The following is a 26261-nucleotide window of genomic DNA, read 5'->3' as shown; positions in this document are numbered from 1 at the left end:
CCGCTTATAGGAGCGTCTTTGGAGTTTAAGGGTGTGTGAATTAATATCGTGGCTCTTTGCGCATCCTTTGGAAGCAGAGCGAGATAAGAAACGAATAAACATACTGACTCGCGAGTTAGAAATGTGTAATACTAATGTTAAACATGCTTTAAAACGTCCTACAAATTAATCATTTCAGTCATTTACAATCAATTTATTAATTAAAGAAATTGATGTGATATGAATCTTTTATTTTAGAACAATGATTTCAAACAAGTTATTTGAGAAAACTTTTTTTTTTATCATTTTTCCTGATGATTGGAAACAGAATTTTACTTTATGGAAATAAGCTTCTACTTTATCATTGATAATAATGAAACATTTTAAGATTATGAATCGATTAAAAAATAAGAAATCTACCTTATCTAGAATGGAATATTCTGACAGCCGCGAAGCGAAAGAAAACGAGGAAAATTGGAATTGTAATAAATTATTGAATTCCAATAGCGTTTGCGGACACGGCCGAATGAATATCTAACAATCGATACTAACCAATTTCAGGCATTTATGTTTGATATCAATTTCCCTTGGCCAATATTTTTGAAGTAACACAGGGTTATTTTAATCCCCAGTTGCCAATTCGTCTCGTCGGCTGTAATAGAGCTGCCTCGTTATTTTGTACCGTATCTTATCTCACTTTCGTCTCTTTATTTGATTTTAATTATCTCGACGATTCGATATATATATATATTATAAGAAAGAATCAATGCAAGAGGTTGTCGAATAGTTTGATTTTCCAATTTTTTTTTAAACATTTTCGTCTGAATAATATATTTTACGTCTGTAAACTTTCCTTAAGGATATTTGTAAATTAGAAACGGAGAAGTCTGCAAAATGTATTTCTCGAGTTATCTGCACTTACTGATGTAAAGTTTAATTAGTACGACTGTAATTTTCTTGCAATCACATGGCCGTTCCACTGGTATCTGAAATAAAAAGCATTTGGTTAAAGAAATTATTCCTGTTACAATTTTAACAAATATTTTATTTATATTTAAATTTATTTTTAGATAAAAAAAACGATATGCAATTTTCCATAATTTTATATATGTATATATGTATATTATATATACATATGTATATGTATATATATATATATATATATATATATATATATGTATATATATATTGTTTGTAAATAATATATTTGACAGTTTTCTAGAAATAATGTGTACAAGTTTTATATTTTATATTTTCTAACATTTTCGATATTTTATATTTTTCTTGAACTGTTGTTTGTTTGTATATTGCTAGGAATATTTGCATGCGGTCCTGACTATGTACAAAGATCTTTGTCAGCTTCATAGAAAACATGCAAACATCAAATATAACTCGAGCAAAACTGCAAATATACATCGTAGAGTACATATGTAGGTATTTTTCATTCTAAGTGGTTTATAAAAATAGAACCAGTCTAACCGGTCTTAATTTAATTAAGTAAAAATATTTACAGCATTATTTTTAGTCAAACGTTTTTATTATATTTATTTATTTAATATAATCCGATTAAATATGTGTTAAATATGTGTATAGTTGAGATCTTTTAATATAGATATATATATATATAGAGTATGTTCTTGAAAGTGCTACCTTTTAGCTATTCTTTTATTAATTTTCAAATTTTGGGTGCCTCGTATTATCAGAGAAAAGTATAGATTTCTATTGGCAAACTTCGAGTGTCGCATGCACAATCAAAGATTTCTCCCTCGCTTGCATATTAATATACACGAGATATTTTTCTCCGACGTCTCGTGGGGAAACTCAGACGGCCTCATTAAGCTTCCTGGGGATTCCAAACCCCTCGTCAAAGAGGAGATCTCGCCGAAAAAAAGCTCGCGGGATTGAAAAATCGGCCGACGTGACATGGCAAATTGCGTCATCGTCGACGAAATAACTCGCCATAATTATCGCCGCCTGAATAATTGCGAACGTCTCGTTATCATACCCGCGTGACTGCTTGCGAGGACTGGGCGGAAACCGGAGTCGAGCCGTTAAATGGAAATAATTCTCCTAGGACAGTTTTTTTTTTTTTTTTTTCGTGACCCTTTTAACTCCTTCTGCAAAAATTTTCCAGCCAAATGCGGAACGCGTTAACATCCCGGTTCGTTCCTTATTCAACCGTAGAGGTCACTCTGCGCTGCACCTTGTTTGGCTTATGTTGACACAAAGCTTATATACGAAGGAAATGCATGTTGTATAGAGGGAAACCAGAAGCGTGCGCGCATTGAGCGCGTAACAGCGGCATGGTTGGAGCGCACGAGTTTCATAAAGTTGCATTAGTTACGCTTAGAAATTTAACTCGAGTTCGATCCGCTTTACGGCTTGATATCAAAATGTAGCACGTAGTTCGAATAGTTTCCTTGAGATTGAGGTGCATGCCCCCGCTAACGGTTGTTCCTTAGCTAGAGTTTGTGATAAGATGGAACTTTCTGTGCAAAATTTTCGAAAATTGAACATCTCTTTCGAGAAAAAGAAAGAAACTATTAATGAGATAGATAATTTCAGATTTGAAAACTTTTGCGCATTTGAGAATATAAAATCTCGATGAATTATCGGTGACAAAATTGTTTTTGTTTTCAAAGAATATAATGCATTAAGGGGATCCTAAACGGATGGTTTTTTACCCGAAATTAGAACGCTTTGCCTTTTGTTAATCTTAATACTTTAATTTGTACATGAGAAAGATTTAAAGTTTTAACATTAGCCAATAAATAAATTCATAATTTATCTAACCTCCCATTTAAAATGAAACAAGATAAAACAGGAAAGAAACAACAGACTTTTCAAGAGCATTTAGGATCCCCTTAAATTATATTTTCTTTTAAACAAGAAAATCTATTTTCATGCAATACAAAATCTATACGATATCTCGTTGTGCCGTTGTACGACATTGTTCTGGAAAACGTCTGTCGATGAACGGCTTTCTTGCCTCCGAAAGAGGGAAGTGCGCTGGAAAATTTTTCCGCTCGAAAAAACTCAATAAATGGATGCTCGACTCTTAAGGAACGAACGTCCAATGGAGAGATGCGGTCCACGCGGCGCTGAATGGCCTCGGATGGCAAAGTACAAGTGACGATGACCGCGAAAAAGTCGACTGTGTACGCATTATGAAAGAAATAGCAAATGGAGCGGAAAACACAGGCGATTCTCCGCTCGCGTTTTCCTCGCTTTTCTCGGCCCCTTTTCTTTTGCGCCCGGTAGAAACGGCTTCCCCTTCCTATTGTATAACTGGACTTGGAAGTTTCGCCGCGCAGCTGTTGGTTCGACACGTTGAGTTACAGTCACTCCATCAAGTTCGCCGAGGATGGAGAAGTGGAAAGCACGGCAATTGGCGGCTTTTACCTCTAACTTGCGAAAAATGCGAGAAAATCCCGGAAACTCGCTTTGCCAAAATGCGAATGCCACGAATGCGAGGAGTACATTCGGAACTTTGACTCTTCGATCCGTGAAGAGCTTGCTACGTAATGTATTTACGACGAAATCGAAAACTGATTTTGCTTGATTAAGCTAGATCTAGCCTGATTTGCTAGATCTGGATTTCAATCGGCAACGATGTTTCTTCCTGTATCGTCTGGTTTCAAATTTTACTTTCAAACTAAAACAAATAGACTGCAAAATTTTGAAACATGCATTTTACCATAATTGTAAGATGTGTAAAATTTATCTAGTTTGATATGTGTATAGAATCATACGAAAGAAAAAATGCAAAAAATTGCAACTTTTCGAGAGAAAATATTCTTTATTTCTTCTATAAAAGCCTTCTGATTATCAGAAAAATATATTTAAAATACAACTTTTGATTTTTAAAAATGATTTAAATTAGTAAATTCTTAATGTATTGGAGAAAGTATAATTTTTATAATTTACATTTGTTTTTGTACAATTATATAAACGAATTTTCACAGACTTTTATATGTGGCAAATTTTTTTTATATGTTGCAAATTAAAGAGAATGAAAGATTCTATTATTATTTCATTCGCTATATTGCAGTATTATATGTAAATTTTTGAGATAAAAGTGATTTAAATAAAAATTTGATACCATATTTTCTACGACTAACTTTTATTAGGGAGACACTGCGATGTACAAGAGAAATTGATTAAAGAGATGATTAAATTAAATCGAATGAAAACGCTTGTGGAACAAAACGTGTTATATTCTATTTTCTGTGCCAATCCGAGCGCACGCTGGTCGAAAGCAATTCGGCATCCAGAAACGTATGTGTAAAATCAGTGATTCGTATCGCCTGGGACCAACATATTCCATAGTAACGCAAATACGGGATTCGGCATATTGCGTCAGTAAACACCGCATTCGTGTGTATTCACGTTGAAACATGGGAATACACACGGCGAAGCAATAGAGATGAAACGCTCGTCTAGATACATACTTATCCGCGCCGTGCGTAGATGCTGTCGGGGTTTTTCTTCAAAACTAGGACAATTGTAAGATTTGGGCAAGAAAAAAATACGATACGCGTAAGAGTGAAAATTGTTGCATCGTATTTGTATTTGCTAAACGAATGAAAATAACTGTACATTTTTTTTGTCGTTACATAAATAACTATTCTGTGTGTATCGTTCAAGAATTTGGATATTTTTTCAAATAACTTGGAATCTCAAAATTAATGATATTTGTTATTTTATATGAAATGTATTTTTCGAAAAACACGCCACGAACTTATGAAGAATTTATAAATATTTTATATGAAAAATAATTTTCCGCTGGGAAATACGTATATATATACGAGATATGTGCCAGGGTGCAGGACGACGACCTAAACAAATAGCTAATGTATTAGTAATATGCTAACACACGAGATTGCTTTTTTCGAGTTGGATGAATTGCAGTCGACTAGCCCAAGCGTGATTAATATGAATACTAACAACGCGGAAATTCGTCCCGTCGTGGCGACGAATTTCGCGCGAATATCGCGGCGGTGGTGCACAACGATTTAATTAGTTCCCAGGTCCGTGATTGCCCCTGTCATCTTATGAATATGCGCTACGGACATTTATTTCAAAGTTCGTTAATTCGAAATTTCGAGCTCAAAAGTGACAGTAGACTACGTTCCGCGATACTGAGACTGCGACTTTTTATACCTTTTAATTTAATATCACGTCGAGCGTATCAATATTGCCGGGATATAAAGGATTAAATGGGACTAGTAAGTAACTTCGGTAATATTTTATTACGAAAGATAAATAACAACTTTTCAATCCAATTCCCCGTCTAACAATTATAAAAAAAAAAAAAAAAATGCAGCAAACTTGTTGAAGAAATAATTTCAGACAAATATGAGATACCAAGATCACTTGATTTAAATATTCCGTATAACCAACGTTGAAACGGTAACGCGCGGATATCAGAGAGGTGATATTCTTTCGAGACGCATTTTAAAATTTCTTCCCTCCACTTATTAAAGTTCGTATTTTCGGCACGAAGTTGTAATGAAGCGGTCACACGCTACGCGGTGCAACGTTCCTAACATTGCGGTCGAACGAAAGCGACTTTTCTCCCGCTGATATCACAGCGACTGCATGTTTCAGCAATGCGGTCGCGCAAACAAGCAGCAAGGGGTAGAATGTTTGCGGCGAGTTCTATAATATGGGCAGAAAGCCGCGGGAAACCTCACCGTGCGCGCGGAGTCAGTAGATATACCGTACCGTATATATACGACGGGCACAATGCGGAGGAGCTTATACGAATTTTGCGGAATACTCATCCATGCGTGCGTCGCGTCGCGTCGCGTCGCGTCGCGTCGTACGTGACCGTGCATTGCGTTATACAACTCCGGGAGAGTAATTGTGGTCGCTCCGAGTGTGAATAGCGATTACCGAATATAGTTGCAGAATTCACGCAACGCGCTCTGTCGCCTCGTGCCATAATTTCTATCTCCCTTGAGTAATATACATTATTATTCGACCTATAGATCCTGTTTCGCCAATAAAATACAAATTATTTGCATAATGATAAACGCGGGCCGTAATACATTTTCTCGGCAACATTATTGGGATCGAATTCAAGCTCCTCCTCCCTCTCATCTTAATTGTCATTATTAATTTCAGTCATTTTTTGCACTCACGAGCTTTTTATAATATTCTTTCAATTTTATTCATTAAAAAAAGGAATAACTTTTTTTTATTTTACACAAAATTGTAGTTATTAGAACAAAAAGGAGAAGAAAAGGAAAAGAAGAGACAATCAGACAAAATTACGCGAAAAATTATACTATTCTTAATTAAAAAATTAAATTGCATATTTTAAAATAAGTTTTAAATAATGTAAAATATATTTCTTTAGTTATTTCTACGAAATGTCACGCTGAATAAATACACGAAAGAACAAACTTATTTTAGAATTTGACCTACATATGAATCAAATATTTTGACTCATATTCTGATAATATTTTATTAAATTATACATAATGTAAATTCACTTTGCAATTTGTATGGAATTCTCCGCTCGCACAATTGCGGTTAATTACGAAATTCGAAGTGCACTAAAGCAATATAACTGTTATATCTTAGTTCGTAGGAAGATAGTCATTGCACCTCTCGATGGGCTAATAAATCTTGAGCGGCTGCAGCGGCGTTCAAGCTCCGACCGAAACCGATTCGATCAGCGGAACTTCTCGAGTTTGTTCCGTAACGTGTGGTTTAATCGAGCGAAACCGCGCTTGTAGTTCAAAACTTTTCAGCATCATTCGATAATATTCGTTGCAAGCGCGCGAGCAGGTCAAGTGGGGATGCGCGGTCATTGCCGTGGGAAAGTAGTTTAAGTCGATATATACATCGACGACGTGAGATGCGAACGATACAGCCAGTCTCGAATTAGTTCCAATGTCTGACTTTAACGTTGTTACTACTTTCAGCCGGGTATAACATCGCGCCGGTCGATCCTTTCATCTCTCTTATTCTCTTTTATCCTTTTAACCTAGGCCCTACGAGAGTGCAGTTTACACTGCGATGCAACACAAAGTAGGACAGGTAGAGCTTAACTTTAAGTGCAAAAGTAGAGTGATTTTAATCCTAGGGAAATTAACTAGAAAAAGCAAAACTTGCTCATCAGCTAATGCGAATTATTGTAGAGATTTTTCTACGTAATAAATATATATATATATATATATATATATATATATATGTATATGTATATTTATTCGATGAATATTTGTGAATGATTTTATTTTACATCCAGGCCAACAATTCTGTCGTATCGAATATCGTCAGACGAAGCGAGATATATCGCGATATCGCGGCTGGTTCGATTTTTTAATTTGATTCTTTTCAATCATCAAATAGATATCGCGATATATCCATTCTGTCTCCTGTCATTTTATCGGACGCGAAATGTGTAATCTAATTTTGAACGATCGTTTACGTATCGCGATGTCTCGATCACTCATCGCCGAGAACAAATAGTATCGAATTCAAAGGGAATATTAATTCGAATTGACGTTTGTGCGACGGTATAAACCGGATAAATACCGGTTGTCGGTCCAGACCACTTTGCTTCCGGTTTGCCACATAAGCGCGGCTGCCAACTGTTTGCCCTCGAGTTGTTTACAAACATTGTTTCACATTTGCGTGACCCTCTAACGCACGACTGGGAATTATCGATAGCTTTGCCTACCGCATATAACCGCGCGCGTAGAGGTATGTTTTGAATATATCAGGATACCTTAAGGACATACATCCTCGATATACAACAGCGCATACATTCTGAGTGCTGGTAAAATATTGTCGATGCTGTGGAAAGCGCGTCAGCGCGATGGGAATTTTTCAAAACTACATCGCGAAGACAGTTATTTCCATCATCGCCCTGACGTTTTATCATCGTCGCGTTTATACTTTGCTATGTAATTTCAAATATTAAAATTTTTTAACGAATACCGCGAATAGTTTAATAAAAATAAATATTATATAAAATAAATTAACGCGGATATTATTTTACGACAATTTCAAAAATTTCTACGTTATTTAAATTAAATTTTCGCAGCGCTGCACGTTTTTATATAGATTAGCGCAAAATGTAACGTGATTGTTAAATGGCACAATATTTTAAGGATATTTTCGGCTTTAGCGTTGTTGTAAAAATTTATGCTCATACGTACATAAGTACATATTTACGTGTGAAGATTATCGAAGATGCATAATCCAGTTTGTTAAATTTAATCATAACGTATTAAATGCATTTTGAATAATATGTATCAAGATTTATGCGTGTGTGTTGCAAAGTGCTGATTGACAGCTGTGATGCATATTTCCGCTTATGTACATGCTGGTTGAACCATTAACCAAATGTATCCCACAGAACGTATAATGATTTCATACATTTCCACGCAATTAATTATGTTTAACGAGGTTAATGACAGCGAGATGGAAGAAGGGATTTCTCGATGCGCAAAGAGAGAATCCGCGGAAGTACAATACTGTGTCGATTGTGTGTACATTCGAATTTCAAGCGGAAACGAGAAAATTGATCCGAGTCTCATATTAATCTCGAATACGCAAACTTTTGAAATTTTCACGTAATGCCCCGAAGGTAATCGGCAACTCCGGCGTATTCGCAGCTGCAGTCGCAAACCTTGTAATCTGCGAATAGTCGCGCAATTTGTGGCCTAGTTCCCTGATGAAAATATAGTTCGCTCGGAGAATAATCTATAGTTCTCTATGTAATTTAAGTTTAGAATTAAATATCACAAAATAAATTGCTGCGTTTCCTTTTTTATCGCTCAGCGTCGACATTTGCAAATTATTAGATATCGCATTTTCGCAGCAGGAAGAAAAAATATTAAACTCCATTTTAAATATTACGCCGTATATCTTTGAGGAGAAATTGTTAACTTCTGCTAAACTTAAATACAAATTGCTTGAAACTCGAATTTATTCTTATATCAGGAACACGACGCTTACTTAGGGAAAATTGTGGAGAGAGAAAGATTGTAGAATGGAAAGGGAAAAGAGAGACAGAACCGTCTCCGGACGGTTACTTTGGTTGTCCGGAAATTAAGAATAAAAAAAATTGGACGTTCGCCAGATCGTGTTATACGGGAGCAAATCCGGACAACTAATAATGAAACGAGCTATATAATATCGCGGCCGGTCGAGCGACTACGGACGTGTCTATAAATTTACGACAATTTACTATAACGGCCGGCAGCTATATATACGAGACTTGCGTGGCGGTAGCGGAAAAGCTAAATTAAAATTTCGGCCCGGCGTATCGGACCGGAAAGAAAAAACAGCTACGATTGCAATGACGGTCGAAATAAGTGAAACAAACAATCGTGTGCAAGTTTGCTGTGTATGTGTTTGTAGTTGAAGAAGCTTTTTCACAATCGCTTGCACTGAGTTTTTTAAAAACGTTTTGCTACCTCTCGTTTTGCCAATTTCTATGGCATCTTTTTCGAAATAAAAAAATTTTTCAAATTAAAAAAATATCTCACTTATTTGTAACAAGTTGTACTATAGTTATTTTGCATTTTTGAAAAATCATTCAAATATATCATATTAGAAAAATATGTTACAAAGCAATGTATATATAATAGAAAAATCAAATGAATAATACTAAAAATTTTTAAATAATATTTAAAAGTTCTTTTTCATTCACAAAATGTGTAGAGTAAAAAAATATTATTCAATACAACACAACAATATAACACATAAAAAAAACTGGTAAACTTTGATTTTTCATGACGTGATAGATTTAATCGATTTTTTTGTGCCATCCCAATATATAACAATCAATTTGATCTGAGATTTTTCTTGTATGACTGATTGTTGAAAATTTGATACCGACCATGTCAAAAATTCAAAATTGAGCGAAAAATATTTATTAACGTTTCGATAACATATTGTATATAAATTTGTTCACTAAAAATGTTATTACAATGTATTCTCATTTATTATATTGAACAATACGATATTGAAATAAAAATTAATTCTATTTTCTCTTATTATATGTTACACTTTTGTTATTACATCATAAATCCGATCAATAAATCTTATCAGTACTTTGAAACTGTTCAGATTTACTTTTATTGTACTGTCAAGATCAGACAATCAGACGATTTTAGCGATTGTCAATGGTAGAGATCTGTTTTTTTTTTTTTTTTTTATTTTAGCTGTCCACGGAAAAATGGACGGCATTTACTTTTCTTTTTGAAATTTGAGGAGAAGCGATCGCGAGAAGCTGGAGTTTGGCTTTCCGTCGCTATTGGATGCTACGAAAAAGATAAGGAGACGCTTCGACGATATATTGGAAATATCTCGGCGGTGGTATAAAGATTCCACCAAGAACAACGCAGAGAGACTTCATAGCTCTTTTATGCATAGTTTCATTGGAATGTGATGTACAGGAAGGTAGTGGATAAAGTCGTCGGTCTAGTGAAATAAAAAATAAAGAGGTTTGACAATAAGAGTTTGTTTATTACATCTACACTTCTCCAATTTTCAAAGAATCCAATTAACACTTTGAATGCACCTTTCGTGAAAATTGGCTTATAATTCCGCGATATGCGTATATATTTTGATAAACCGTTTTTTAACAGATAAATTAATATAAGTAACGATGCAATTAAATATTTAGTTTTATAATTCAACAAAATATGGATAATGATGAGGAATTACATAAGTAGATTTATTTGTAATTGGTATATTTGTGTGGATCGTTTTATATCACTAAAATTGTATTTCACATCTTTATATTATTTTATTAATTATATAATTTGCCAATAAAATAATTTGGTTCTTTAACGTATGTTTAAATGCAATATTATACAACAAAGTTAAAAAAATTAAAAGTAATTAAAATCAATATATTTAAATATCGATACAACAAACAAACTTCTGCAATATTAAAACATGAAAATTATTTTTAATCATTTCTTCGATCATCGATAAATTATTTTCATAACTCTCTTTCATCAATTTTTCGACATATCATGGAAATTTCACTTCTTTAATATCTTTCTGTCAATCTTTTTTCCCGTCGAAGTAGATTTTTGCAAAGTGACACGAACCAACATTATTGCCGTAAATCCTCACACCCCACAGAGAGCAGAGTCGCTTCTTTCATCAGTGGAAAAAGCATTCATCGAGCACACGCATTCGTTATTTTTGCGCTAGCACGTCGCGACGTCTTTTTGGCATTCAGCTCGTCAGCATTCTAAAAGACGGCGGGGTTGAAAGAGAGAAAGCGAGCCAATTCCAAGCCTAAAACGAGAACGGTGCAGTCGTAACGGGACAAACAAATGACCGCACCGAGTGCGAGAAACGCGTAAAAACAAAGTGCTGAAAACAAAAGACAATCGGCGATGATTCGCACCTCCTTTTCATCCCTTATTTCCATCGCATCCATTTCCTTCCCCTGCGTATTTACAACCCCGCGACGCCGATGTTGCTGAAAGGCGCGGGCATTTCTCTTCCTTTTGTCCTTTTTTTTCCTCCCCCAGACTCCCTGGCGTTTCTCATGTCTCCTCTTATCTTTCAACTCGCTCCGCGAAATACGCATTGCCGGTTTTGTTCGACTCCGCGGGTCCGTGATTTACGACGATCCTTGTCTCACTCAGCCGGACTTTGTGCCGCGTTTCCGCGCTGATAATGCGCATCTTCCGTCGGGAGATGTTATATACGAAATAATTGCGCTCTTCCGTATCAGCGATCCGTGTCTTCGACTGAGAAAAATCCCGCTTGTTCCGGCCTGTGTGGCAGAGATGAAATACGTGTATGTGTAATCTATAATCGTGCGCTGCCCAAAGAACCGTGGATGCGCGTACACATGCAACCCGTATGTAACGATGGCGTTTGTTTGTTCACGCGTGAAAAATATTTTCCGATATGGACGATCTGCTATGATGAAAAACTCGGCGAGTTTGCGAATTTTTCTTTGCCGATCCGTACGCGTATTTAGCATAGGTAATATCATCGGAGAGAAAGAGGGATTCTCTCTCCCTCGTGATTTCCAATTTCTTCCTTTTCCAATATTTTCATATCTGCGCGCTCTAATATTTGTTTAATTCGTCAAACCACGACAAAGCGTTACAATTTTATACGACGAAAATGGAAATAGCGTTTCGCACAGCAAATATACCGAATGACGATGCGAAAATAGCGGCATTCGCATAACGAGCTTTATACGCTTGCGTGCAATTTTCGCACGGCGCGTTAAAGTCAACAAAATAATTCGGGGCGTGCAAAGCGGGTAGCTCGCGGTCAGGGGATTAAATATTGATTTATTCTGGAAAGTGGCACAATATATAGCGGAGAAAAAAAAATTTTAATGAAATATCTCCCGATACTTCGATTCCGCGTCACAGCTTTTCCGACAATAGATCAATACCGAATATCGATTTGCTTTTGAAACATATAGGTAAAGTGACTCTGCCCAAACTATAGCAGCTTTCAAAACAGTTGGAAAATATATAGTAAGATACTAAAACGCCAATAAATCAGCGGCATTAACCTTTCTTTATATTGCAGCGAAAATATTTTGGAAGCAATTAATTTGTTTAAAGAAGCATTATTAAATACTTTACACACAAATGTGCTCGTTTATCGAACAACGTGTACTTCATGAATTATGCTACTTATGCATCTTATCGTGATACGTCTCAATCATGGAGTTGAATAAGTATGAGATATAGAGTATAAAATTATGATCTGCTTGCGTATACAGCTATAATGCTGTGTGTTAAGGAGTAATGGAGGATTTTATGGCTCTACCGCGAGTTTCATATAAAGTAATAACTTAAAACAACATTATAAGGATCATTAGCGGTGCACTTATTCAACGCATGCATTTAACGTTGGGGGGTTGTAAAACTCTCTAATTACGTATAACCGCGTCTTGGAAATTTCAATATTCCCAGCTTTTACTCAACATTATTTATTACACAGTGATGGAAGATATACATATAAATGTTATCAAGTTTGTGTGCGCGAGTTATTATTGTTGTTCGCAAGTATATGTAATGAATATTTTCTATCATAAATTACTCTCGGATAATATAATGTGGAATTCACGTTTAAAATCATGATGAATTATTATGACATTTATATATACGATAAGAGAAATCACTTGTAGCACAGATTTACATTTTCAGTCGCGTAAAGTTATTTCTTTCAACTATAAACAATTTCGCCGATAATCTAAATATTATTATACAGAACAGAATGCAGTGTCGCGTCGAGAGATATTTAATCGGAATCCATAGAGATCTATCTTACATTACAGCACCGAGAAACAATAGCGAGCAAACACTGCAATTGCTCCATAACTTCCATGTATAGCATTCGCTGGCGTTCGGGGCCAATAGCCGATCGGTCAAAATCTCCGGCGTAACCGTAAACGGGAAAGGAACCATTCGGTCGGTCGAGAGAGAGAGAGAGAGAGAGAGAGAGAGAGAGAGAGAAGGAACTCGAGAATCGCTCGACAGGAAGTCCGAACGGCAACGCGCTCGACCTCGTTTATCCGTCGACGACGAGAGGCGCCCGCCGTCGAACCACGAGAATTTAATAGAGGGACTTCCAGGGAGAGACAATTTTCTTGGTATCTCTCGTGGAGCGGCGGATAACTCGTCGGCAGAGATGGACGGAGGGTCTGGGATGTGGGATGGAAAGAGAGAAGGGGCGAATCTGGAGGGCATCGTAGATTGGAACGCTTCAACTTTGATTCTGAAAGTTACTCGTTAGTTTCCGGAAACGATGTCGCGTTTGTTACAATGCTTGTAATGCTCGCTGCAGCGAGATATCGGGCAAATCTGTTACAAATCTCCCGCGGAAAGATGACAGGGAATTTGTTTCGGATAAATCTGTCATTTACGGCGCGATGATTAAAAGTAATAAAATGCAATCGCGTGTAATGTGGAAGATTAAAGATTAGAATTAGATTTGAGAAGTGATCACAAAAATGTATATAATAAATCTGTCCCTTCGAAACACTACTAATTAGATTGCTATCGTAAATTCTTTTTTTATTAGTTCACGATCTTGTTTCTTATTCTTCCGCCGTAAAATATTTTGACGTCGAGTCATCCGTTACGTTTTGTCAGCCATTCGTGCGGTAATGAAAGCGCGCACTCGCGCACGTTTTCGCACTTTTAACTCCGCGAACGTTGCCCTATAAACAGATGGTTTTACGATATTTCAAATTTATTTTACAACGCCATTTTACGAATGCGACGTGATCGCGCGATTCCCGTCGCCAAATGGAAGGAGAGGCCGTATATGTGAGGCGAAGCTCTCGAGTTCTCGGGATCGTAAACGGCAGGGGTGACATTAAGAGCCGCTCTCTCACATCATACACACACATATATATATATACGCAATAATTCCTGCGATATGAAGCTTATCGGAGATTCAGCCAGTGGTTTATGATGTTTCAATTACGCATGCAATCATGCCGATATTACAATCGTTCTAATGCTCGATCTACTATATCATTCGAATGTTCCTCTTGAAGCTCACAGTCTTGAGCAAAGAGAAAGAGAGGGATGGGGAAGAGAAGGAGAGCCAAGTGCCAATGAGAGATAGCGCGAGAGAGAAATGGGGGATCGAGAGAGGGTGAACTCGGATGAGCTACAGGGTTGTCCCAAACCGCACGTCTCCACCGCTATTGGTACCAATTCGACCACCGTACCCGGAGCGCAGTTCCGCTGGATTCGTCGCTATTGCCGGTGGCATTGTAATTGGCTGCCAAATGAGAGCCCAATCTCTCCTAAATCTTCCCAAGTTACGCCATGTGGAATCGGTTACGGCGTCTCCTTCGGTTTGAGAAAACGAAGCTGCGAGCGGGATGTTCTCGGCGAGGTGGAAAATAATTGATGAATGAGTCGAAACGCTACGGCGATGATGATAATCGAAACTCTCGTCTCTCTTTACCGAATATGCGTTAACGCTCAAATTGCGACCGCGCGTATTTATATTCTTCTAATTAACGCTGTGATGTTCCTCTGATCAATACTTGTGTTCCTAGAGCTGTGTACGCGTTTCGTTTACTTTCTATCAATTTTCAAGAAATGCTTTGTATATGTGCAGTAAGAAATTCATGATTACAAAGCCTTCGCTGCAGCGTCCTTTTAACGGCGGAGAAACCGGTATGGCCAAACGAGAGGAATATAATGAAGCGTTTTCAAGAGAAGAGTCTGTCGGGAGGGTTCGACAGAGTTCTGTAGATCATTTTCAGTTCTCTTCTTTCGTTTAATCCAAAACAATAGCCGAGGCAGCGAGATATAAAACGGATGATACGAATCCGTAAAGAGTTGAAAAGTATTTGCCGAGGGTGACGCGACAATAAATTTGCGGGTAGGAGGCACACAAAATCAATTAAAAGCACCATGAGGGAACTCTTTTCACGCACACACGTATGTCTCTGCCATACACGCATTTTCCAGACGCGACAGTCATTACGAAAAATGATGGTTAGGCAGCACTGCTTGCGACGTGGAAATCATTTCCACAGCACGTACGAGTATGTATATAGCAAGACTTTTAGAATATCACGAATTGTGCCTTCTTTCTTTTTATCGTAAATTCCAATGCATAATATTTTTTATTATTATTTGTAATCATTATTACATCTATTTATTATCTATTATATAAAATATTATTTTTATTTTTTCTATTTTTAAGTATTTATTTATGCAATAATGTACAAATCTGTAATGTACAATATATATGTATAAGTATTCCTGAATAGGTTTCTTAACAAGTTTAAACATTTACTATTTTTATACGACGTATAGATACTTGATAAGTATCTATTCTCATTTACCTCCGTATATTTCACTTTTTCAATACTTGAAACGAATATGTCGGTTGTATATTGTTATCTGGTCGCTCCAGGCTTTATATCGACAATATAAAGACAATCTATTTTAACGAAGAGATTGAAAGCGTGAAGTTTATTGATTTATTGTCGTCTGAGCGATTGGTAGAATGCATCGTCTGCAATTTTTGAATGAGGGAAAAATCTTTCGATTTTATTTATCGATTCGATTATAAAACAAATTATTAAAGTTTTATATTTATGTTTTAATTTCTTTTGATATATATAAAATTTTCTCTATTTTAAATAAATCTTATAATTTTCTAATTTTTTTGGATCATTTAAATTACGATATATAAAATAACTTGTTAATATATTTTATATATTGTAATAAAGTTTTTAAATTCATTCACAGTAGATATCAGTGTATACATATTTATATTATAATTTTAAAAAATTGACAATATCAAGCATTCTATTCTCTATTTCTGTATTTCACAAAATTTATAATATATCGATACGAGTAAGAAATATGCGAGAAAAATAATAATTATTATAGTAAATAACTTTCTTTCATTATATACAGAGATGAGAGAATCTCATTTTGATCTCGTTTTCCTTTACGTCGCAAGTCACTGCTTCGTTAATCAATCAAAGCCGGGATTGCTGTTCAAAGCCTTGCTTATTCTATGTTCCAATGTGGAAATCATAAAACAACTTCATCTCCTGCAAAGAAAGAGGTCGCACATTCGTGACATGCACAAGTGATCAGACCTCAACATTTTTCCGTAATCTCTTGTTGATCTAACTGTCGTGATAGCATTGTGTGACTTCTGAAATTAACAGTCCTTTTATTGTGTACATAAAAAGAACGTCGAAAGAAAGCCAAGACTTCGAGAAAGCTTGATTACACACGGAGATAATAAAAATCTTATCAAAGAAATAATAAAATTGTTTCAGTAAAATGACGTTAAAATCGCGAAAAATGTTATTAAAATTAAAATGCTATTCTATGATAACAGACTTCAAAATTATATAACTTTTTAGGAAAAACGAAATGCAAGAATAGAGTCAGCCTCGAATTTTTGTTGAATATTGCTAAATTAAATCGATCAATTCGTCAAACTACATGATATATTTTTTTTTTATTAATCGACGATTTTGCAGCTGAACATTTACTGAATTTAACAGTCGTAACACATGGCAAGGGATACATAAATTGTATCGTGCGCGACATCTAATATTTTCCAATACGTCTTGCTCTTGCTTTGATCTTTGAGAGCCGTCGCAACCGAACACTCGATTCAATCGCTCGGAGAGCAAATGCAAGGAATATGACGTTATAAAAGTCACGATGAAATGTACGTGGATATTATCGACTGGTATTGAATAAACGCTATATCATACGCGTATTTATTGCTATTATTTGTTCTGATATTTTTTTTTAAGAAACGCGCACCCGTTTTATTGCCGAATAAATTAAATAAATATACCATATTAAAAATTTGAAAATAATAGTGGCGAAGAAAATTATCCTTCTCACGTATATAATTATCTCTCCTATATTGGAATCTTTGATATAAAATTATAAAATCCGATATTGCTTATAACTGTTTATACTGTTAATAACTGATATTATGGTAAAGCGCATTTAATAAATTATGATATTATCGCGCGAGAAAAGATTGAAGTTAACTTACTGAAGTTCTAAAATAGGAAAACAGAATTTTCCGGATTTTATACTTAAAGGAAAAAATTATGTCAAGTTTATAATACATAATATTTTTAACATGAAATATAAGTAGATATTTATATAAATATTTCTTTTTGCTAAATGTTAGATGTAAGAATAATTTTGCAGTCTGAATTTTCACATATGATTTGCTATTCAGTTTTTACAATATTTATATGAGATAAACAATTATTTTTTTTTAGAATTCTGTTTACGCGTACGCGTTTTTGCTCCAACATCTATTTCCACGTTTAATTAGGATAAAAATTCCAATATTATATGTTTTTTTAATCCCGAGATTTTTTAAAAATACTTTTAATATATTGTAGAGATTATTTATGTAAATTACTTCAACATTGCACGACGTATCATATTGGCAATTTTGTTAAATTATATATATGCATAATTATAAGAAATAACTTCTATAAAAAATATATAATAACTTTTTCATTGTAATATTGAAGTAGAAAGTGAAGCGCAAGATTGCATTTAATATGCAAAATAGCATTAGAGATATTGCTTGCATTAAGAGTTTAAGATGAAATAGCTGCACCACACTCGCAAACGCAAATAAAAATTTTAATACAAAATTACGATTTTAAATGATAAATTGATATAAAATATAAATTTTGTTACTAAAACTTCTCTAAATAATTGATTTCTCTATCCTACAAACTACTATGAAGAAGAAAGTGGAATGTGCAGAATTCCACAGAAAATCATTCCGACTACGTCGCACTCTTCGACACGAGAAACCCTCATGCATAACAATGATGACGAGCGTCGCGGCAGTTGTTTTCAATAGGAGCGCCGTAATTGCGGGCAGACAAAAGAAGAAACGGTGACGCGAGAACCCTGTCCGTCTTTCCATAAGCTTTGCTCGGGGAATGCGAGATGTTGACTGCGACTTCGGCGGATGTATATCTCGCCAGTGGTGGTGTCGTCGCCGTCGCCGTCGTCGCCGTCGTCTCGGCTGACTGAAAGGGGTTGAAAGCGCCAGGGGTTGCCCGTTACATAAAGGACGCATTCGCACAATAATGCGCGTCATACCGTGTGCGTATCCGTGTGTGTGCGGTTACGTACGGAAATTACACGCTCCGGTAGACGTCTACTCCGAGTCGCGCGGTTGGGGATTATTGAGAAGACGAGTCCGCAAACTACCTTGACTTTGGCTCCACGTGACGTACTTGGATATACACGGAGGCGTCGCGCGAATAGCGGAAAAGGAAACAAATTAAGAAAGGCATCGCAAACTCGAAGGAAATAATATAATTTGCGCAAAATTGAAAAATTGTGAACATTGATATAATTAAGCGGGACATGCTCGAGGCTCAGAAAAGCCCCGAGTCTTTACGAATAATCCCGGCTCCGAACTCAAAGGAAGGTCTTTGTAGCAACGAGAAGTCGGATTAATTCCAATTTCGCGGTCATTTTTTTACAGTCTCCGCGCGTAAGGGGTTAAATTAATTTCTTTCATCGTTGGCGCTTTCTACCGCCATTCGCCGCTTCTTGACGCGGCCGTCGTAGGAAATTATTTGAATTTTACGGTACGTCTGTGCGTTCTTAACCCAGATCGATGCTGATGTCATAAAGAGCCAATTAGATTTTTTGCCTGAATATATCGTTTCATTCGCTGCCCTTTCAGCTTTGATTTTAACTCAACAATCTCAAACACAGATTGCGTCAGACAAATGATTCCCTATGAACCTTGCGAAACGAGCTGATAAAATATGTTTGATTTCATTGAAAAATTTAATTATATTCGATTCCCTGCGTTATTGATACAATTTGTAAAAAATTATACTTAAAAATATTTGTTTAACCTGTTGTACAATTCTGCCAGAATAATTACATTATTATGCAAATTCGAAATGCATCACTTTTTATTTTTATGAAAAATAATTTTTCTCTCTGCCAATTATATTTCATTAAAAAATCATTTTTTATTATTATTCTTCTTCATCAAAATCTCTCTTCTATTATTCTTACATGTGTTGAATGAAGTATTTTTCATTACATTTTTCTCTTAATTATTTTCACCCTGTTAGCATTTTTTACTAAAAGTTATCAAAATGCGTTATTATATATAATAGCTATAGATTTTTCATCATTAACAACTTTACGTATAATCTTGTCGGTATAATCGCAGCGCTCAATTAACATCGTTATGAATTCCACTAAGACAGGATCGATGCCTGCAGTGAAATCTTCTGCATGATTAGAGGAGTGGCATATTAGATCACTGAAATCCTCATTTCGTCGATTGATTGTCGCGCAGCTCAAGGAAGACGTATTCGGAGATTCTGGAAATCCGGAATAAAGGTGACGGAGTATAGAGGATGAAGGATAAATCGAGTACGTTGTTAGGGCTTTCTAGGATCGCGTTCCTGCTCTTGAAGGCCTATTAGTGAATCCCTGTCTTCTGACCACTCGGGCGTAGTACAGCCGGTCACAAAGCTTTTCAAAGTTAAAGCTCGAATAAACGTGCTGACCTGGAACTATTATTATCTGACCGGATAATTACGCGACTCTCTATTATTACTATAATCATGTTTGACGACGTTGTTCTCCTATTTGTCATAGGACTCTGCGAATATTACAGTTCCAATTGATTGCGTTCACTTTTGTGTCAAATTTCAATCAGTGTTTTGCAAATTACAGCAGTCACCTATTTTTTTCTTCTCTTTTTTTATTATAAAACTTTCTATTTAACACTGATTGGAGGGTCAACGAAAAATATATCGTATAAATTAATCAAAGAAGATGATTACAGATGTATATTTCTTTTTATTTGTAATATTTTCGTATAATTGAAGATGCGAATCGATCTCCCTAAAAGTTGTCAATCACTGCTGCTTCTTCTGACCTCTTTTTCTTCACAGCGACCCCACGCTCCGAGTTTTTCATTTGTTACTCACAGATCGATGATCTTCAAAAGAAAGCCGCCGCAATAATTATTATGGGCATTCTTAGATTCGCAGAGAAGCCATTTCTCTGTTAGGACAAAAAGCGTCTCTGTAGCTCTTGAGGTTGATGACCGAATGGCGACGTAGAGAAGTAATTCAAGGGATGACCAAAGAATGAGAGAAACCTTACCTTCTCTATGGCATCTGTATTTTCGTCACTATTGTCGTTCATTCATCTTTCTCAAAACGTACTTTTTTATTAATTTCTCTGATTTTCCATTCGAGGCTATTATGCCATCGGCACAATACTAGGAGATGAAATAGTAGAAGTGATCGTCGAGTTATACTACTTATTGCAATGGAGAGAGGACTTTTTCCATTCTTGTAATCTTCACAAAGTTTAACACATGTGTATTCATAAAGACATTCAGCGTAATTTATGGATAAAAATATGGTTCCAGTATTGATATAAAGTAATTTTTCGATATTGTTTTTATATTCAAAAAAATTTTGTTTAATGATTAATATAATTTGTTTCGAGATCAGAGTAAAAATAGGATATCAGGAAGAATTCTAAGAACTTTTAAGATTTATGTTTTAAATTTAAGATCTTTTAAAATTAGAATCTCTTCTATAATTATTATGCGACTATTCTGAAAAAAACTATTCATATATCAGTAAATATATTTATATATTAAATTTTCAATCATTAAAATAATAATTATATTATAATATTAAAGTAGTCTGTGTTCATATATTTTTTTCTTCTATTGCGACTATATTTATTTTGATTAGAAAACAAATTTTACACATAATGTTTTATTAATTGCGTATTTTTTGTTTGTTGAAGATGGCCCAAAAAAAGGGTCGAAACGTCCAGACATAATTCAGTTTTTTATTGTAATAAATTATAAGTAACGAAATCACATCCTCGTTTTATACTCGTCATAGCTCTTTTTATCAATATTATTATAATATTACTTTTATATTATTAATATATTATTTTATTAATTAGTTTGTGTTTATAGTATTTTTAAAAGAAACGTTGTTGATAGTTGAAATTTAATGTGAGTTCATATTTGCGATGAAAAGCATCGCCGGACATAATTCGCACAAAATACCAGTCAGCGGGAGAGTAGTTGGCGATACTCTTTGGAACAGAAAAATATAATCAACGGTTGCTTGGCTCGGTACAGAGACCGGGAGGTAGAAGAATTTTACCGGCGATTGATTTGTTTGGGCTGTAGAGTGATTATAAAAGCCAACATTTATAATAGACGATTGTTTGTTGGTCAAAGACTCTCTTTTCTGCGATTGTCCAGCGTTCATAAAAAGAGATCCAATTTTTATCGAGTAATTGCGAATAAGCAAGTTTTCTCATTCTCTTAAAAAGAATTTTCCGTAATGAGTTTTATTGTTCAAAAAATAAGCAATAAGAAATAGAATTATGGTGTATATTAATTTTGAAAATTGTCTCCGCGTTACTTGTTGCGAAGATAATTACGAACACAACAAAAAATTTGCTCGAGAAAAACTAAAAGAAAATCAATATTTTACTACATTATATGTCTTAAGATATTTAATAGATAAATGGAAACTGCAACTTATATATATATTTATATATATATATAAGTTGCAGTTTCCATTTATGTATTAAATATTTTAAGACTTAAGACATATATATATATATATATATATATATTCAATTTTTCTACATTTTCTATATTTTATAAGTTTATTACACTTTCAATAAAATGAAAGAGCTAATAATTGAAAAGTAATATAAAGAAAAAAAATCTCAACCTTTTTAGCTGCCTTTTAAAAAAGATTTATATAATAAACTTATAGAGAGAGAGAGAGAGTAATTAATCATTTGAGAAGAGAAAAACAAAGTGGAGTTATTATTTCAAAACGCAGTATTAAAATCGCACATCTAAGACAGCCGTCATCATACAAAATCACCTGAAACTTATTCGATCTAGCATCTAGGGAAGGTCTAGAAAGTAATTTCCGAACCAATGAAAAAACAACTCTCCGTCGCCCTTTCAGTTCGAAATTACTTCATTTTAACTTCGCTGTGTAAGAGAGAGCAAGTTCGGAGTAACGATATAGGGATTTTCAAGCCGCTACGCCGTGAGAAAAGTGAGCGCAACATCCGGTTGGTCGTCGACGACGGCATGTTTGCGGAGCGGTGTTTATTTTTAGAGGATACTTTTGCGACGTACTTTTGCGAGACACTCGCTCGGCCATAGCGGTCGAGTATCATATCATACGACACTCGACCCTGCTGGCTCTGCTGCGTTAACCAAACCCAACATCCCTGAACCAAATCCAACCCCCGGAACCGCCACCTTCTCCGCCAGCGGGCAAGGGTATACTTTGTTTGCCTTGTGCTCGACCATTACTAACCCCGCTATAGCCGAGAAACCATGTAACGTACAGCGGCGTACGGATGAGCTACAAGCTACTTCCACCGTCGCTGTGGAAATCGTGTATTTGCTTACTGCATTTCGGCCGGTTCCGGTGGCATTGCATCCGGAATGCATCCGCGCGGAAGAACGTGGCATTTTGTTCCTATAGCGAATGCGCATTTCTGAATGAAAAATATCTAACTCTCTAAATATTTCTTCGCGACTGTGTGATAATGATGTATATATCATCTGATTCTGCTCCGTTATTTTAAGATGGGTATAATTTGTGGAAAAAATTGCGTGAATGCGAAATTGTGAGGATGCGAAATTTTCTAGGTTCGTCGTTCTCTTTCTCTCATTTTTTCTTTTTCTGAAAGGATTACTTTTTAATTCCCTAAAAAATAAGTCCATTTTGAAAGCTTGTACAAAAGATTTATCAACATAATAAATATATTTTTAATATTAATTTACATATATAAAATAACGGGCTTAATTTGTATTCAAACTAAATTAGTTGAAAAATGCAAGTTTTAATAAAAATATAAATTATTTATTTATCTTTTTCAATACCATAATTTTAATAAATTGGTATAGAATTTTGAAAATAAATGTATGTATATTGTTTCTTTTTTTACATGTATAATAGTATCTGCAATATTATAATCCGCGTCTTTTTATTATCAATTGTCAGGATTTCAAACGGGTGCTCTTATCACACATCTGTTTACAAATTCATAGCATATTACGATTATGAATATTTTCTCTCTTTCGAGAACCCATGAATACGTGAGCCGCTTTTCTATCCCTTATAAAAGAGGACATGACGATAACATCTGGTCATTCCATCAGAAATGTTCGCTTTTATATGAAGTTTAGTCTATTCCTCCAAAACTTTATAATCTCCTACTAAATATCCTCTCTATTAAATATTAATGCACATGTGTGCTATAAAGGTCTTGGCAAAATAAGCAGGAAGAAGTAGAGGAGATTAATGTATAACTAATTAATTATGAATATTCTCCCTCTCTCTTTCTCTTCCAAAACACTGTTCATATGCAAATATGGCGTATTCACTGATGAGAGGAAATGCAAAAAATATGTCATCTCGCATATTTTCTTCGCAATGGAAACATAAATTTCAATCAATTAAATAAAAATACAATCTTATATCGTAAAAAAATATTATACAGAAATATGTAATCTGTATAGTGCGATTAAAAAATTATTATATAAATTAATTAATAAATAAGGAAACTATTTTAAGAAAGATAAAAATATTTTAATTTTTAGCCAGATCAAGAAAAAAAGAAAAAATCCTTTTACTATCAATCAATTAGCATTACTGTCAGATATCTGTAATTTGTGTATATCATTTAGATTACGAAAAATTATATATATTTAGACTATAATATTTCAGCTTATCCATTTTAATCACGAAAAACGTCAAGTTGATCTTATCTGTATTTTAAAACATAATCTTTACTTTAAAACTATTTTATATAACTTACGAAATAAAACAAATATTTCATATATCCAGAATTGTCGTACAGAATTGAAATAAATGTCATTTGTTTTAATCATAAAAATTATTATTTTTATAATTATTATGTACAAGTAGTAATTTTGAAAAAAAAGAATTTAAAAACATAATACATTTAAATTTCAATATATAAAATTTTATTCTGGTACAAAAAATTGTTTTAAATCAAAATTAACTTAAAGTTAGCCGTGCGTGCGGTTGTCATAGCATTATCCGAAAATTAAGGTAAGAGAGATCTATGTTTTATTTTTCTATCTGTATAATATTTTTATGTTACTACTAACAAAGGCCATATGTCTAAATATATTATTTGCGACAAATTTTTTGTAGATTTCATTACATTAAAGTAATATTAAAGTTTGTCTCACTCACCGATCGATGCACAGCAACGGAATTAAATTAGTTAGAAGCTCCATCAATCTGTAATATATAAATATGAAACTCAAATTATAACAAAATTCAAAAAATTACTATGAATTAAATATAAAATTTATCAAATATATTTAATAAAATATTTTTTTAAAATTCTTTTCTTTTTTTGAATTTGATGGATTATCCTAACAAATGAGAATAAACTTGTGCGCGCAATTAATTAAAAATAATATATAAATACGAACTAATTTACCTTAATGCTGTTTCGCTGTCACTTGATGCGTCTCCTTCTCCTCTCAAGTTGTTCTTCAGAATTCGTCAGACACTCGCGCACTATACTCACTCGCGAAAATGTTAATGACAATCGTCCGCGGCATACTGAAAACTGATGCGCGACACTTTGCACGACACTTCTGAAATAATTAAAATGAAATGAACTGTTCGCGGTACGATGCAAACGGACGCGCAACACTTTGAATGGCATTCCGGAAATTTAAACTGATTAAGATGCAACAAAGCGTTTGCTTTTGGAAATTGGATGCTCGACTTATTTCTTAACGTGCGACTTTAAGCGAATTATGCAATCGAGAATAAATAGATCAGTATCTTTTGATACATTTTAAAGTAAAAAAAAATTTTAAGAAAGATCTCTTAAAAAAGATCGCGAGAAAAACCGTTTAGGTACTTAGCTTTCCCTTCAGGTACTAAGCCCTCCCACCAACGTCAAAATGTACCCATTGGGAAAGTTATATTTTGTATTTAATAATATGATTATGATATATCTATGTATATGTATATAATTTGGAATTTTTTTTTATAATTGAAAGGTATTATTTAACATCGCGCATCCTTGTTTCTCCTCGATTAAAAGAGATGTTATATACGTATTAAAGTAGATATATTTAAAAAAACAAGCAATTAATTAACTTTTTAAATTAAAAAATAACTTATATAAGATACATTGTAAAATTATATAATATAAATGCCGAATGTTTGAAATGTTCTCAGTGTATTAGAAATTAATTATGTTACTGGTCGTTCTCTCGAATGATCGCGGTACAAGTTTATATTCGAATATGAGAAATATGTGTATATATGTAAATCATTAAGAAAATAATTATTACTTGTAAATATGTTGCAATGAAACGATCATTTATAATTATTTAACTCTATCTCGTTTTGATTTCTATTTTCTATAAATGAATAAATAGCGCTAATTTAGTTCGGTAAATACTTGTCGTCTTGATACGTTTATATGAACAACATTTACGATTCCTTAATTACGTGAAATTATTAATATAGATCGTTTGCTTTGTAGAGAATAATTGCGTTTTCTCGTGATACTTGTCACTATTGTGTCTCGAAGAATAACACAGTGACACACGGAATAATTCACCTTCTCGCTCGCGTCGCGCCGCGTAAATGGCAAGATTACATCACTTACGTCGCGCTACGTATACGTATGTCATGTACATATATATGTACACATGCC

At 34.4% G+C, this 26261-nt stretch overlaps 1 protein-coding gene and 1 long non-coding RNA gene across 9 annotated transcripts in view; one reads left to right on the top strand and one right to left on the bottom strand.

Moving 5' to 3' along the window:
• LOC114932538 (protein amalgam) overlaps positions 1-26261 on the top strand; it is a 219677-nt gene that overhangs the window by 164706 nt on the left and 28710 nt on the right. The gene's annotated exons all lie outside the window — the stretch shown is intronic.
• LOC114932539 (uncharacterized) lies at positions 298-25244 on the bottom strand. 2 transcript variants are annotated; one of them, XR_003819916.2, is made up of 4 exons: positions 25023-25244; positions 24770-24817; positions 902-965; positions 298-631 (listed from the first exon to the last, which is right to left on the bottom strand). It is a non-coding gene; the product is annotated as an uncharacterized LOC114932539 (long non-coding RNA). The 2 variants fall into 2 exon arrangements; XR_003819915.2 differs by having other exon boundaries at positions 298-965.

This window comes from Nylanderia fulva, unplaced genomic scaffold (assembly GCF_048542155.1).
Source record: "Nylanderia fulva isolate GAGA-0341 unplaced genomic scaffold, ASM4854215v1 Scaffold13, whole genome shotgun sequence".
NCBI classification, from domain to species: domain Eukaryota; kingdom Metazoa; phylum Arthropoda; class Insecta; order Hymenoptera; family Formicidae; genus Nylanderia; species Nylanderia fulva.
The sequence above is the reverse complement of the archived record's forward strand: the minus strand, read 5'-3'. Positions and strand labels throughout refer to the sequence as shown.